At 36.6% G+C, this 15,591-nt stretch overlaps 1 pseudogene; it reads right to left on the bottom strand.

Moving 5' to 3' along the window:
* Nucleotides 1-14,941: 14,941 nt before the first annotated feature.
* LOC109388488 (60S ribosomal protein L28 pseudogene) lies at nt 14,942-15,384 on the bottom strand (annotated as a pseudogene).
* Between the last annotated feature and the right edge of the window lie 207 nt (nt 15,385-15,591).

Here is a 15,591-nt window from a genome sequence, read left to right on the forward strand (position 1 = left end):
CTCTCTCTCTCTCATTCAAATATATATACATTGTCTCTTCCCTTTGTTTGAGCTGACCAGCTGTGATCTTGGTAAACCTTCCTAAAGCTTTATTTTGTTTCACCTTCTTCATTTCTAAAATGAGACTACACTTTCCTCCTTTAAACTCTCAATAGGGATGCTGTGATGATTAATGAGAAAGTCTATGAATCCCATTGGATTTTGCAGAAGACAGGTGTTTAATAAAACTGGAGAATCATTATAATGGCAATCAGTCATAATTTAGGACAGATTGGCAGGTGTCTGGAAATAGTCACTTGGCTGGAGCTGTTACCACACCAAAGCAATAAAGTAATGTCAACATGTCAGCAGCATTAAGTTAGGAGCAAGAAGGGTGCACTATTTGCCTACCTCATACACTGCTATGTTCGTCATCCCTTCCTGGCACACACTGGCACATAGTCACAGCAATTCCAGGGCAGTCAGCCAAACAACCTTAAAAAAAATAAACTTCATTATGTGACATACAGTCTCCAAAGAGAGCCACTGTTGATGCTTTCCCTCCTTGTATATATATGCATGCCACTCCTCACACCAAGAGATTGAGCCTATTTCTCCTCCCCTTGATTCTGGGCTGGCCATATGATTTACTTACCAGTGGTTCTCAACCTGTGGGTCGTGTCCCCTTTGGGGGTTGAACTACCCTTTCACAGGGGTCGCCTAAGACCATTGGAAAACAGTTATAGAGTAGCAACGAAAATAATTTTATGGTTGGGGGTCACCACAACATGAGGAACTGTATTAATGGGTCACGGCATTAGGAAGGTTGAGAACCGCTGACTTAGACCAACAGGATGCTGTGGATATGACTCTACTAATTCCCAGCCAAGACTCCAGGAGGACTGGCTGCTTCTGCTTCCTCTGTCTTGGAACAGCTGCAATGTAAGAAGTTCAGTTACTCAGAGAGCACCTCACTATGGGGAAGCCCAAGCTAGACATGGAGGGGGAGGGGGGGGAGAGAAAGGGAGAAAAAGAAAGAGAGGTTTCAGCCATCGCATCTGACATTCTGGGCATGTGTGAGTGAAGAAGCAATCTCAGACATTTCAGCTTCAGTAGACACCACATGGAGCATAAGAACTCTCCAGCCAGATTGTAGAAATAAAAGAATTAATAAATATCTCGTGTTGTTAAGCAATCAGTTCCTCAGGATGTTTCTCACACAGCAATTCATGATGTGGGCAGGGACCTCCCATTTGGGACTTTATAGCTTTGCTGACACTGAAAGGGATCCAATAAAGAAGGGTTTTTTTCTTCTACTTCATGAGCTTTGGGGGAGGTCAAGGTGGGGTGTGCTTGCACTGGGGGAATAGGTGCTGTGCTGGCCTAGGCCTGTCAGTTAACACAGTCTGAGACATGGCCATTTCTATGGATAAAGAAAATGTCTGAGTTCGGAAAGAAGGAACTACATAATTTTTACAGTCCTAAATTTCTGGAAGCTTCAGTTACTTTCTTCTGAATAAGGGTAATTTTTCATAAGAAAATCCCACATGGAAAAACCACTCTTCTTTCATACACAGCATGGTTCTCTGTAATATCTCATGAGTTGGCTGTCAAGGCACATCCCTAGTCTTTTAAAATTAGTGGTGACTTCTTTGAAAGCAGGGACTCTGACTTACTTAATTTGCTTCCTCATCCTCTCACACAATATCTTTCCCATAGACACACTTGATAAATATTTGTTGAAGGAACAGATATTGGATAAAGAGACCAGTGTCTGCATTGAAATTCCAGCTTTGCAATCTATTAGCAGTGTGACCTTGGTCAAATTACTTAATTTTTCTACATTTCCATTTTCCCAATTGTAAAGTAGGAAAAATAATATTGTACATGTTTGTAATAAAAGTTAAAAAACTATATATATATATATATACATATGTACACAAATAATACATATAGAGGGTGCAAAAAAGTATACACATTTTAAGAAAGGAAAAAACTATTAAAATTGTATGCTCAATATATACCAATAACAAAAGATGAATACAAGTCACGTTTGATTCTTGCAATTACAAGAGGTGCTCAAAGTGGTTACCATCAGTGTCCAGACACTTCTGATCATGGCAAACTACTGCTTGAGCAACGTTGACCTAAGTGTCCACTTGTATATATATTTTTTGGCATCCCAGTGTGTGTGTGTGTGTGTGTGTGTGTGTGTGTGTGTGTGTGTGTGTTGCAATTAACAGAGAGCCTGCATGTGATTGAAGCTAATTAAATGCAGCTCCTTCCCAAAGAGGTTATTTGCCTTTAGATAAAATCATAGATCACTGCTATGATCTGACTGTTTGTGTCTCCCCAAAATTCATATGTTGAAGCCTAGTCCCAGAGTTGATGGTATTAGGAGGTGGGGCCTGTGGGAGGTGCTTAGGTTTAACCAGGTGAATGGGATTAGTGTTCTAATAGAGGCTAGAGAAAGCTCTCTGGCTCCCTTCCACCTTGTGAGGACACAGTGAAATGACAGTTGTCTCTGAACCAGAGAGCCAGCCCTCACCAGACAGAATCTGCGAGCACCTTAACCTTGGACTTCCTCATTCCCCAGAATATGAGAAATCCATTTCTGTTGTATATAAACCACCCAGACTATGGTATATTGTTATAGCAGCCTAAATAGACGAGGACAATTGCTATTGCTAGAATTAAATTTGAGTGAGTGTATTTTTATTTTAATGCTGATTTTTTCAAACTCTGTTTCCATCTAAGATATTATACATTTAAAAAAAAATCTTAGACATTTTCTTGTTGTACCCTCACTTGATGGATAAAATTTTTATTTGGCCAGTATCAATTGTCAGTAGCTGAGCATCTATTATAATTTATCAAGAGTCACAATTTTGGAAATTTAATTTTAAGTCAATGATGGAGTGATAAAAGTTTGCTAGGGTAAAAAGAATCAGAAGGACAGAGAAAAGGAGCAGCAAACTTGACTCATTTTGCAAACTAAAGGTCTAATGACAGAAGAGCTAATCTTGATAAGTCTGTTTATGAAAAACTCATTGTAAAGTCCCATGATGTTAATGGGATAAGTGATGTGTCCTTGCCTAAAAGGGACTCAGGTAGAAATTTTGAAAAAAATGTGTTTTCATGAAAGGTTATTACCTAGAAAGAAAAAAAAATGACACAAATAGTTTTGTCTTTTTTTATGTTTATCACAAATTTGTGGAATAAGTAGAAGAGGAATCATTGATACACAATTTGAAATAATTCAAATGAGATGATTATTATAATTTTAGACAATAAGCTTTATTTGGCAACATGAGAACACAAATAGCTGAGATTTACCAGTAGTTTAAAATGAATGATAATGACAAAAATTATGGTTAGTACAATCAGCTTAACACTAAGAGCCATTTGTTTTAGATTGTAACTTAACAAGAAACAAAATTATAATATTCAATGTATAGGATAATCTTTTTAAGTGGAGAAACTATATAGCCTTTAAGAGGATTCAAACCTTTTAGTCTCCAACCACTAGGGAGAGCCTTAGCGGCTCTCAAGTTACCGAAATAATTGTTCTGATCTTTCAAAATCTATCAGTCCTAATTCTGTGGTGCCTCATCCTGCCATAAGCATAAGCGTTTATAAATAGACTTACAAACAGCAACAAGAAGTGATTCCTCTTCCTATAATGCATTATCACCTTGAGTAACAAATGACAAGAATTTCCAACTACTCACATGTCTTGCTGACTCTCCACAATCCGAGGGTGTTCTCTAGCCCCCAGCATTCCAGACAGCATCTCTGTTGAAATGAAATTAGAACAATTATCTCTGTAACCTTAAAAACAGTGAGACCATCTCTCAAAAGTAAGCAGTTGAAAACACAAGATATACAACAGACCCCAACGATATGACAAAAATAAAATAAGGGGTGTTTGTCACTGGACCCCAGCTGGATATAAGGTATAAGGCAGGAGACTATGTGAACTTGTTAGATATTCCACACCATCCCAGACAGATCAAAGAAGATCCCGTAGGGTTCACCATGACAGACACAATTATAATCTCTTCAGTTCTGCACTTAAAAGTATGTGTTTCACTCAATTACCACCCAGAATTCCTGGGTCTTTATCATTATCAGTTAACCAATGTCTTCTCAGAAAATGGAGCTTTTTCCTGAAAGTTTCTCTATTTCCCTTCACTCCAAGATTCACAAACAGGAAGGACTTAAACACTCCTTAGTCCTGGGAAACTGGGTGATGAGGGATCAGGAATGGAATAGGTAGGAAATTCTCCCTTAGTCTAATACTGTATTGGCTCTTTATCCAATTTCTGCTGAGGACCCAGATAACAATGGCCTTGAAAATGCTGGTGATTGGGAAAAAATATTACAACCGCTATCAGGTGTTGTAATCTTTTGGACCACCTAGTATTTCATTTATATATTCCATAAAAATATGTCAAGTGTCTATTCTATCCCCAGAGTTGTACTGGGCCCCAGAAATAATGCATTTAATGAGGCAGACACAGTCCCTACCTGCATGAGGGTTTACAGTGTAGAGGTGAAAGATACTAAACAGATATTTGCAGTTATGTATTCTGTATGGAAAGTACATAGAGCTACGACAATACGCTGTCGGAGCGTTCTTACTTCTTCCAACTGGTAGGATTGAAAAGGACACCAAAGCGATCCCCACCTGGGTACCCCAGGGCAAATCATTTTCTGGGCTTCAGGTTCCTCGGATGAAAGAGGGCTTGGACTAAAATCATTTTAGAGATCCCCTCCAGTGTTAAGGTGCTATAATTCTATTTAAACCTCCCCAATCTCAATGGCACAGTCAAGGTCTTTCTCTGCAAGAATAATTTGAGGACTTCTTGGGGACTAAGTGCAGACAATAGTTATGTCTTGCGTCATTACCAGAGTGGCAGCTGTGAAGCTCTAATTCGGAATCCTGAGAAACTCAATAAGCTCTGAGAATTAAGTTCCTGTGGTCCCTATATGGTCTTTCTGTTTCACCAAAGCCCCCCTTTTTTATGCGCACCAAACTGGATGGTGATACTACTCTCTTCTGGTTCAAAGTGTTCTGTCACATGCCCAAAAGTGCCACCTCAAAAGGTTGTACCCTATTATTTTCTCTTTAAAGTAACTAAGTGGATTAGCAAGAACCCCAAATTATTCTTCCTTTCATTACCAAAATAAGGGATGAGTCACATACCCAAAGATGCAGAAGCATCTCTGTTTCCATAGTTTCCAAGGTAAATATGCAAATAGCTTCCGTAGTCAATGCCATGCTATGTCTCTTTCAATATCTTTTCTAACCCTTCTCTCTTGTTTTCTCTGCTATTGAGTCTAGAAAATGAATATGTTCAACTCCCAGCCTTTCTCTCAGCTAAGAGTATCTTTGTCACTCAATTCTGGCCCATGAGATGTCGATGGAAGTCCCTGGGGACTGGAAGGGCTTCTTGTTGCTTTGCTTTTCCCAATTCTTCCTGCTTAGAACATGCCTGTGATGGCTGAAAGTATAGCAGCCATCGTAAAATCATGAGGATGAAAGTCATCACTAGGGGTGATGGAGCAGAAACAGAACAAATTTAGTTCTTTGATGACAGTTTAGAGATGCTGCATCAATCTTGGATCGTCTACGCTAAACCTGCTATTTTAAATGTTTATTGGCTTCTTGTTTCTCACAGATGAGTATCGTCCTAATTGACAACTTATACTAATAATGCTGATCATACTCAGAAGGGTCATACATAGAAACTTCAGGGTAGCCTTGATGGACTTAACAGGAGGCTGAAATTAATCAGAACATGCTTATGTGTGTTTGGGTGGTGTAAAATCATCTTGGTTTCTTTCATAGCATTTTATCTTTTAAGTATTAGGCTTGGATCAATATATATTGAAATATTTGAACTAAATGAAAACAAAGCCACCAGTACCAATCTGTCTCAACAAGAAGATGAAAATACTTTTAATTTTGAGAAGACCAGAGTTGTGACCACTCTGAATTCAATGGTGAGGTGCTGTGTCCTATTCAGAGGGATAGAGTCTGAGACTGGAAATACATGTTTTTTAAACAAAGCAAGGCTGCCACAGGCTACACATCATGGGGCATGTTTAATAAAAGTTTCCACTGTAGAGAAGACATTTCTCAGATATGTAAACATTTGGGAATATGAGAAGTTCTTTGTGTGTTATTAAAAAATGCTTTGAAAACACCACCACTCTAGGCTCTACAGTCAGACTACCTGGCTCAAATCCTTGCTTAAATCCTACTGGTAGTGTGATTTTGGACAAGTTATAGAACTTCAGTAATACTTAGCTCATTTGTAAAAAGGAGTGATCAACAGTAATTAGCTCCTAGGACTGTGTATATTGTGCAGTAGAATAAGTGTGTCCCTCCAAAATTCTTATTTGAAATCCTATTCCTAAATATAATGGTATTGGGAGGTGGAGCCTTTGGGAGGTGATTAGGTTAAGAGGATAGAACCCTCATGAATGGGATTAGTGTCCTTATAGAAGGGGCGCCAGAGAACTCTCTCACTCTTTTTCCATCAAGTGAGGATACAACAAGGAGATGTCTGCAACTTAGAAGAGGGCCTTTACCAGAACTCCACCCTCCCTGGCATCCTGATCTTGGTCTTCCAGCCCCCAGAACTGCAAAAAAGTTAATTGCTGTTGTTTAAAAGCCACTCAGTTTTGTGGTACTTTGTTATAGCAGCACAGACTGACAAAGACACATTGTATTCAGTTTCCAAATATTAATTTGGAAATAATTTCCAAATAATAATTTCCAAATATTACCTGTTATTATAATTGTCATGATAGAAGCTTTACCTTGACAGTTTATCTACATTTCATTCTAAGTTGATATAAAATTATTTTCCGTATGTTTAAGTTATATCAGTCTTTATGGGTAAGTGATCATCAGTAACATTTTTTTTAATAGAAGACATGTAAGCCCACTAGACTCTTTGAAGTCCTTGGAGCTGAGGAACATTTTTGCTCAGTGTCTAGCATAGTGTTTGGCACATTGTAGGTGCATAATAAATATTTTTAAAATAACTGAATGAATGCTATGAAAGGAGGTGAAAAAAAATCTCATGAGCAACTTTTTATCCCATTGCATTTCTAAAGGGCCCAATACAAGAGTTATCATTAAAGCATAAGCCTCAATGTCTCTGTATACTAATTTCTGAATTCTAGAACTTGTTTTTGGCTATACTACTATAAGCATTATGAAAAGACCTCTAATTGCCTGGATTATTTTTGTTATTAATTATTAGTGTTGTTTGGTTTGTTCGCGTGGGATAGCAGTGGTGTGGGAATTAAATTTAAGCCATTGAATTATTCATTAAAATCTAACATTCTCAAGCAAAGAAAAGCAGAAGCAGAACAAGAAACAGATTTCATCAACTCTCAATGAGGTATCTTGGAGTTTCTGCTGACCCCACATATAGAACCTAGGCACTTTATTAGCAATAGATTAATACACTTAAATAACAATAATCTAAACAAAAAAGTAATAAAAATAAATTTAAACAAAAATCATAAAAAATTATTTGGTCAACAATAGGCCTTTTTGGGAACTTGTAGGCTATCATTGATTGGCATACACTGTATGTCCATGAACATAAAACATAATTATAGATGAAAACATAAAATATAAGAGATGTGAGCTCAACAGGTGCCCCTGATTATCCTAGGCATACTTGGGGTTAGCCAGAAGCTCTTACAAAGAGAGACAATACACGATGACTTCAGAATCTGTCACTACAGTGCAGGAAGAATAAAGAATTTCCTGATGATATTAGGTTACAATTTTCTGAACTTCAGCTTTGATAAAAAAAACCTGATATCTGCCACTTTGTTGACATTTAACATATTCTTAGGTACTACTGTATCGATTATTAATTGCATTAATTTAGTTTGGCTACAAATTAAAAAATAAATAGCCACAGCTTAAACTTGATAGTTAAATTCTCTTTCATATAAAGGAGTCCAGAGTTAGGCAGTCCTAGATTGGTGTAGACATTCTTAGTTCTTCATCTCCAAGGCTAGGGAGAAACACATGGATTTGGAAAAAAAAAATTCTTGGCAGATTTAAGAGACCCCACATGATGGTTTTGCTATGTTGTGATTAAAATGAACTCTACATGGCCCTTAATTAATTCCAAAACTCACATGCTTCCTTGAATAACAAAGCTTTGTTACAATTTAGAATATATTTAAAAACTAATGTAAATGCTACATTGATTTAGAAAAGATGTAACAGAGACAGTCATATAAAAAAAAAAGCCTTTTCAAAAATATGTTCACACACACTCACGTGCATATGTGTGTGTGTCTTCCAGGATCACTAAATTAGAATAGACAAACACTTTTTTATATGTAATCTAGAATTTCTTTTTTATTGCATCCATTCAACAGATATATTTTCCCACAAACAGCATAGGTTCACAATAAGCAAGACACACTCATATTCTTGAAGACATAATTCTAGTCCTAAAGGAGCCCCAAATCCATAAACAGAACTCCAAAGATACACGTTATGTTCCAAGTGGTAAGGGATATCCCAGAAGTCAACACAAGGCAGGGAATCGGGAATTCAGAGAGGCTGTGGTTTTCTCTGCCAGGTGCTGTGAGAGAGACAGTGACTACAGAGGAGGGATCTGACAGGGCCTGAGCGTCTTGTGCCAAATGGCAGAGAACCATTTTTATTGAGCCAGACCACGTCTTTAATTGGCTGTGCCATCAGCACTTTTGAGGCAGTTCTGCCATCCCCACAGAAATAAGTTCCTAAATCTGACTAATGATGAGTGAGTAGGAAAAGTCTATCAGTGCTGAGCAGCCAGGCACCTCTTTAGCATGTATGCTAGGCTCCTAGACTCAGTGCCAATGTAGAAGCAGCAGATGTGACCGAGAGTAACAAAAATCATTGAATGTCCCTGTTCTTTATACGCTCTCTGCATTCCCATTTAAAAGAAAAATGTAAACTGAAATCTCTCCAAACATAAATTCAACTCAGCCAGCCACAGTTCTGTGCTGTATATGCTGAATTGCTGATATCAGTAAGTTAGGTCTGTGCCTTTTGACATTTTCAGTAAATCGGTTCCTTAGGAGCCTAGAATTACCTGCTTCCACTTTTCAGTCACATCCTGACCATCTTCTGTACCCTCACCATCTTCAGACAGAGCTTCACACAGGGATGCAGATTTTACCAGGGCTGAAAACACAGTTTGTTCATTCTTCTAAGGATCCAAGTTGTTTACCGAGTAAGCTTTAACACTTGGGTAATGTATGTAAAATGTCCAGATTAAGGCATAAGACACTTTTATATGAATAATTTTTCCATTGTTTCTAAAAAAATCCAACATAATGTTAAATAGAAGTATCACATATTGTTTTTAAATATCCTTCAGTTAACCAAATATATATATACATGCATATACATATATTTTATTTATTTTAAAGGCAATATTTATTTAGATTTTGTTTCATTATGAAATATTTTAGGCCTACAGGAAAAAATAAAACAGCCAGTGTTTTATTGTCATATTGGTTTTCAGAATTCCTAAACCTTCACACCCAGTGATCATCAGTGTCCTGAGGTTGGCAAGTGTCTTTCTCATGTATATCTTTACGCTTTTATAGCATATGTATACACCCACACCATACAGTATTGTTCTGTGCAATTTTAATTTTGTATTATATTGAACATTTTTTTACAACATGCTTTTTTACTCAATATACATATGAGATCTGACAGTTAAGTTTGCGAACTCATCCCAGTAAAAGTGCTACATACCTCAATGCTGAATATCACTACAGTCACCTTCAAAGTACTCCCTTTGGGAAGCTATGCACCAATGCCAGTGCCTAGTCCACCCTTCAAAGCAATTTTGGAACTCTTTTTCTGGAATGATCATCAGAGCTGTCGTCGTATTATCCTTGATGCCCTAAATGTCATCCAAATGTCTTCCTTTCAATATTGCCTTTATCGTCCGGTAAAGAAAGAAGTCACTGAGGGCCAGATCAGGTGAGTAGGGAGGGTGTTCCAATACAATTATTTGTTTACTGGCTAAAAATTCCCTTACAGACAGTGCTGTGTGAGCTGGTGCATTGTCATGATGCAAGAGCCATGAATTGGCGAAAAGTTCAAGTCGTCTAACTTTTTCATGCAGCCTTTTCAGCACTTCAGAATAGTAACCTTGGTTAATTGTTTGTCCGGTTGGTACAAATTCATAATGAATAATCCTTCTGATATCAAAAAAGTTAGCAACATTGTTGCAACATGTTGGCAAACTTAATTGTCAGACCTTGTATATTCTCATCAACATTTAATATTAGGCCTTTAAATTTTACCAATCAGATAGTCACAAAATAGTATTACATTATGTTGCAGGTAACTTCTCCCAGTATGAAGCTTTTCTTTTCACTTTTTCATGGCATCCTTTGATAAATAGACATTTTAAATTTTAATGTAATCTAATTTTTAAAACACTTCCTTTATGATTTGCAATTTTTGTGTCTTGTCTAAAATTTTTTTAAAAATTTTAAGAACTTATCTGAGCCAAAGTGATGACATATGCCAGTGAGCAAGATTTCAAATGCTCCAGTGAATAACAGTTTTGCAGTTTCTTTTATGCATTTGAAATTAAGGAAGGAATGTAAGGAAGATTACATGGAGGTGGGAGGAAGCAACATAGGGGTTGGAATTACAGAATAGTCAAGGTTATGTGATCCCTTTGGGATTCTGAAAGGGGGCATTTTAAAGATGTGCCAACCTAAATGAAAATAAATAATATAGAGGGCTTATTTAGGGCAAAGATAAACTTTTTACTGAAGAAGTTATATGCCTGGTGCATGACTACCCTCTGTGACTTACCCAGTTAGGAATTTCTGATCAGATCACCCCTACTTTGCAGAGAACGCTGTTTTGTTTTGTTTTTTTGGTCCAAAGTCCCCCTTTATGGTTATAAATCAATCTGAAAGATGCACTGGTGAACAACCATTTGTTTGGAAAGTGTGGTTTCACAGTGCTAAGAAGGTTCATTGCTAGGAAGGCTCATTGCCAAGTTGTCTTGTTGACCACTGGGGATAGGGCAATATCATAACCCTGGGATCTGAATTGAGGCTGAATTTTTCCAAAAAAAGGAAGAGCGGGAAATGGGAGGCCATCAGGCTTATGGGTTCATTGTGAAAAAAACACTCTGGGTCACTTTTATCTTATAAACTATCATAATCCAAGTTTTGCCTTCTGTCTCATTTTTCTGTATTTGGCATCTAGTATGACATTTACAAAAACCACAAAAAGAGAATATTAACAGTTATCTTATGCATGTTCAGTAATTATAAACAGTTGGACTATATAGAAAAACCCAATGAACAAGTATTAATATCATTAGCAGACAGGTAAAGACAATCAAACAAAATGGGTTCTGAGTTCAATATCAACCCATAGGTAAACAAACCTTGTCAATGTCTTGGGATAGCTGTCTACCTCTGGTTTCAGTGGTTTCTCATCCTCAAGGAGACTCTGATGTCCATAGATGGGGTAGATATCCATTCCCAGTGAGGGGCCTCATAAGGTCCCTTTCACCATGGTTGGAGGGTGTCTTTCATTCAATGTCCTTTCCAAAACACAATATCTAAAGCCTTTGTCTCCTGGGAGCTTGCTGTGAAACAAAGTGATTACCAGCTTGGCATTTTCTTGAAGTGATTCTATCAGACCTTGGCAATAGTATAAGATGTCTCCTTTCAATAATGTCAGCTCACAAGTTCCTTCATCTAAATCCAGCTTAAATGTACTGTGATGCATGAAGGAATGCAGAAAAACAAACAATTGTGTGCCAGGTAGCAGAGCGGCTGTCATGGGTTTCCCATAGTCCTGACTATTCATTGAATTTCCAACCATTGTTTACCCATACAATATACCTTAGAAGTTTTCATATATATATATACATACATATACGTATGTATGTATATATATATGTATATATATATTATATATATTGAGATTTTAACCCTTAAGACCTCAATGTCTTGAAAACTAAGAAGTAATAAATTAGCATTCTTTAATTTGGACATTTTATAACCTCTAAAAACATTTTACATGACATAAAAGTTAATTATTAATTTGGACTTACTTCTGTAAAAGCTAGGCAAAATAAAGAAATGTCTGTTTTACTTAAACCAACAAGCTTAAACTAGTTTTTATGTACTAAAAATTAATCTTTGATCACGTGAACTTATAAAGCATTTGAATTAGTTTGTATATTTCTGAAAATCTGAGAACACAATTCTTATAAGTGCTTGCCTTTAAATTAATTTTAACAATACCATCTGGAGGTAGAAATTTGCTCACATTTACAACATACGAATATATAATATGTCTTGCTTAAAATTTTTTTCCTCCATAAGAATGATCATAAAATACTGTCATTTTCCCCCCCTAAGGCTTTCAGAGTTTTATTTTTACATTTTTATCTTAATTCACCTTGAATTGATTTTTGTGTGTGGTGGAAAGTGGAAATCAAATTGTGTTATTTCCAAATGGAAAACCATTTGTTCAACACTATTGATTAAACTGTCCTTCCCTGTGCCTTTGAAATGCCTCCTCTGTCATAGATCAAGTTTCCATACACGGGCTTTCGAGTTCATTTCACTGGTTTACTTAGCTATTCCCATACCAACACCATTATCTAGAAGTGAAATTTTCTGCATCTTATCCTTTTGAAAAATTGCTTGAAGTATTCTTGTGCCTTTGTTCATTATTCAAATGTTTATAATCGGCTTCTAGTATATACGTACACATACACACGCAGAGCTATTGACTTTTACTATGATTGTAAAGAATTTAAAATTAATTTGGCATGAACTGACATCTTTATGATATTGAATTGTTTTTATTTATAAGCATGGTATAATCTTCCCACTTATTTAGGTCTTCTATAATATTTTTCCATAACATTTCACACACTTCTATATATTTTTAAGAGGTTTTCCTAGGTATCTAGCAATTCTGTTCTTATTTTAAATGACATCTTTTAAAAATACATTTTCTGCATTGTAGATAATTAAGAATGAAATCAATTTTTATAGGTTAATATGTATAACAAGCATTCAGGACACTCTTATTAACTATATTAACATAGATTTTCATGTTTTTTTTTACACAATCCATACTGTAGTCCTGGTATAATGGTAGTTTTGTTTCTTTCTGTCCAATCCTTAACCTTTTACTTGTTTTTCTTCCATGCTGTCTTGGACATCCAATATTATGTTGAATAGAAATATCATACTTGTTTTAAAATACCCTCCAATCAACCAAATATAACACAAACTACATACATATATACTTGTTTACTTTAAAGTCAATAGCTATTTAGATCTTTTTACATGTTTAATCATTTGCTTGCTCACCACTGCTACTCTCATTCTGCAGATTCAATTCCTTCCTCACTGAAATAAATATATCTCTGAGTAATTCTTTCAGTGTAGGTGTTTGAGTGCCAACACCCCCTAGCCTTCTTTAGATAATGTCTTTATTTTATTCTTACTCTTGAAGAAATTCCCTTGGGTATAGAACTGTAGGTTCACATTTTTAAAGTATTTTATGGATATTATTCAATTGTTTTTCTGTTTTTATTGTTTCTGATAGCAATATGGCTATCAATCTAATAACTGTTTTTCTGTAGGTAATCTGTGTTTTTTTCTTCTTGTTGCTTTTGAAAATTTCTTTTGGTCTTTGGAATTTTTTAGTTTCACTACAATGTATCTATATATGGTTTTTGTTTTCTTAGGACCTGTGTGTTTTTGGTCTATAAATTCATATTTTCATTAACATTGAACATCTTTGCCTATTTTCTCCTTAAATTTTATCTCTTTCCTACTGTTTCTTTTCTCTCTTTTAGGGATTCCCTTTAGAGTTTTGTTCTTCTTATTCTGTACTTCACTTATCTGAACCACTTTGATATTTGGTATTTCTGTATGTCTCATTCTTCAGTCTCAGCCACTTCCTTAGAGTTGTGTTCCAATTCACTATTTCCCTTTTTAGTAGTATTATTTCTATAAGTTTTATTTGGTTCTTTTTCATATTTTTCTTTTCTCTTTTAAGTGTTCCATTCTTTGGTCTTGGTCTCTAGTCCTTTTTTGTCTTGAAAATGTTAAACATATTTTATAATCTTTTTCTGATTATTCTATTAGCTCATGTTCGTATAAAGTGTTAATTGTCCTAATGGATGTGTGTACTACCTTCCCTCATAACAAATGTTACTTATATAGTTGGTTATTTTTCCTGTGATGAGCTCACTTTCAGTTGAGGGTTTTTTTCTGCTCTGGGAATCCTGAGAATTCTGGGTTTTTAACCAGTACTACAAAGCAGTTTTATATCTGTTCCTACTGGTTACCTAAGGGTGTTCATTGATCCAGAATCACATCAGTATTTTTCAACCTAAGGAATCTTATACAAGGCTAGTGATACACATTTGGATTCCATATCTGTGTATGACACAGGCTGTTTGGTTTTTCAATAAAGCATTTTTTTACACTGAGTTTTAGGCCAGAACAAACTTCCTGGTCACTCATCTGTTAGCCTTTCCAATGTTCCATATATATGTAAAGGCATCCCAGTTCACAACCAAAGATCAAATTTGCTGTCCTAACAAGTGCATTAAAAATCCTAACTGTTGACTCAGATTTTCCGAGGTATCATATTACAAAGTTGGCTCACTGCCTGTAAATTTTCTCTTCCTTTCTAATGATTTAGGATTTCTCTTTCAATTAAAATATAAGTCAGCTATTTATTTGTGTGTGTGTGCATGCACACAGGCTAGCCTTCAGGTTGTGTTATATTTTGTGTAGCATTTCCACCTAGTTTAATAAGAGGGGTTCGGTACTACATTGGTCTGCCTTATTCACAGAAATAAAAGGTTAAATTACTTTTTTTTTTAGGAAAGTCCGCTGATGCATTTGTTGCTTTGGGGGCAGGGGTGCTCAGGGAATCTTGGTGCAGCGGGACTGCTTCCTCTTTACCATCACCGGCTTCTGGCTGCCCAGGAGGTCCTTGGTTCTGCGGATGGTGGCCACACGCAGATCCAGGCCGTACTTATTCTTATGGGTCGCATGCCACATACTGCTGAGGGTGGCGCTGGCGTTCTTGTTGATGGTGGTCTGCACAGAGGAAGTGGCCAGCTTTTGCTGGCTAGGTCTCCACTTCATGCCGACCACCACACTTCTGCTGGCCGCCTCTGGCTCCATGACCAGTGACTTGCGGTCAATCAGCCCATTTAGCAGAAAGGAGCTGCGAATCTTCAGATCATTGAATTTGATGCTGTGTGTGTGTTTGCTCCTTTTGAACAGGACGCTGGAGCAGTTGCTCACGACCGTCCATTACAGATGCATAGTCATGTGACAGCTCCTCTCACTGTGACACCAGAGACAGAAAGAGCTAGATTACTTCTTGGATACAGAGAAACTGACCACACAGGAAATTCCTTTTTGTGAAACTTTGTTTTTCTCCCATAGTGCCAAGAAAACTTACAAGCAAGCAGATTTTCAACAATGTTAATGTCTGTCCAGACCCATAGATACATCTCTAAATCCTGGTTCTCAGCT

Source organism: Hipposideros armiger, unplaced genomic scaffold (genome assembly GCF_001890085.2).
Source record: "Hipposideros armiger isolate ML-2016 unplaced genomic scaffold, ASM189008v1 scaffold_199, whole genome shotgun sequence".
In the NCBI taxonomy this organism is placed as follows: Eukaryota; Metazoa; Chordata; class Mammalia; order Chiroptera; family Hipposideridae; genus Hipposideros; species Hipposideros armiger.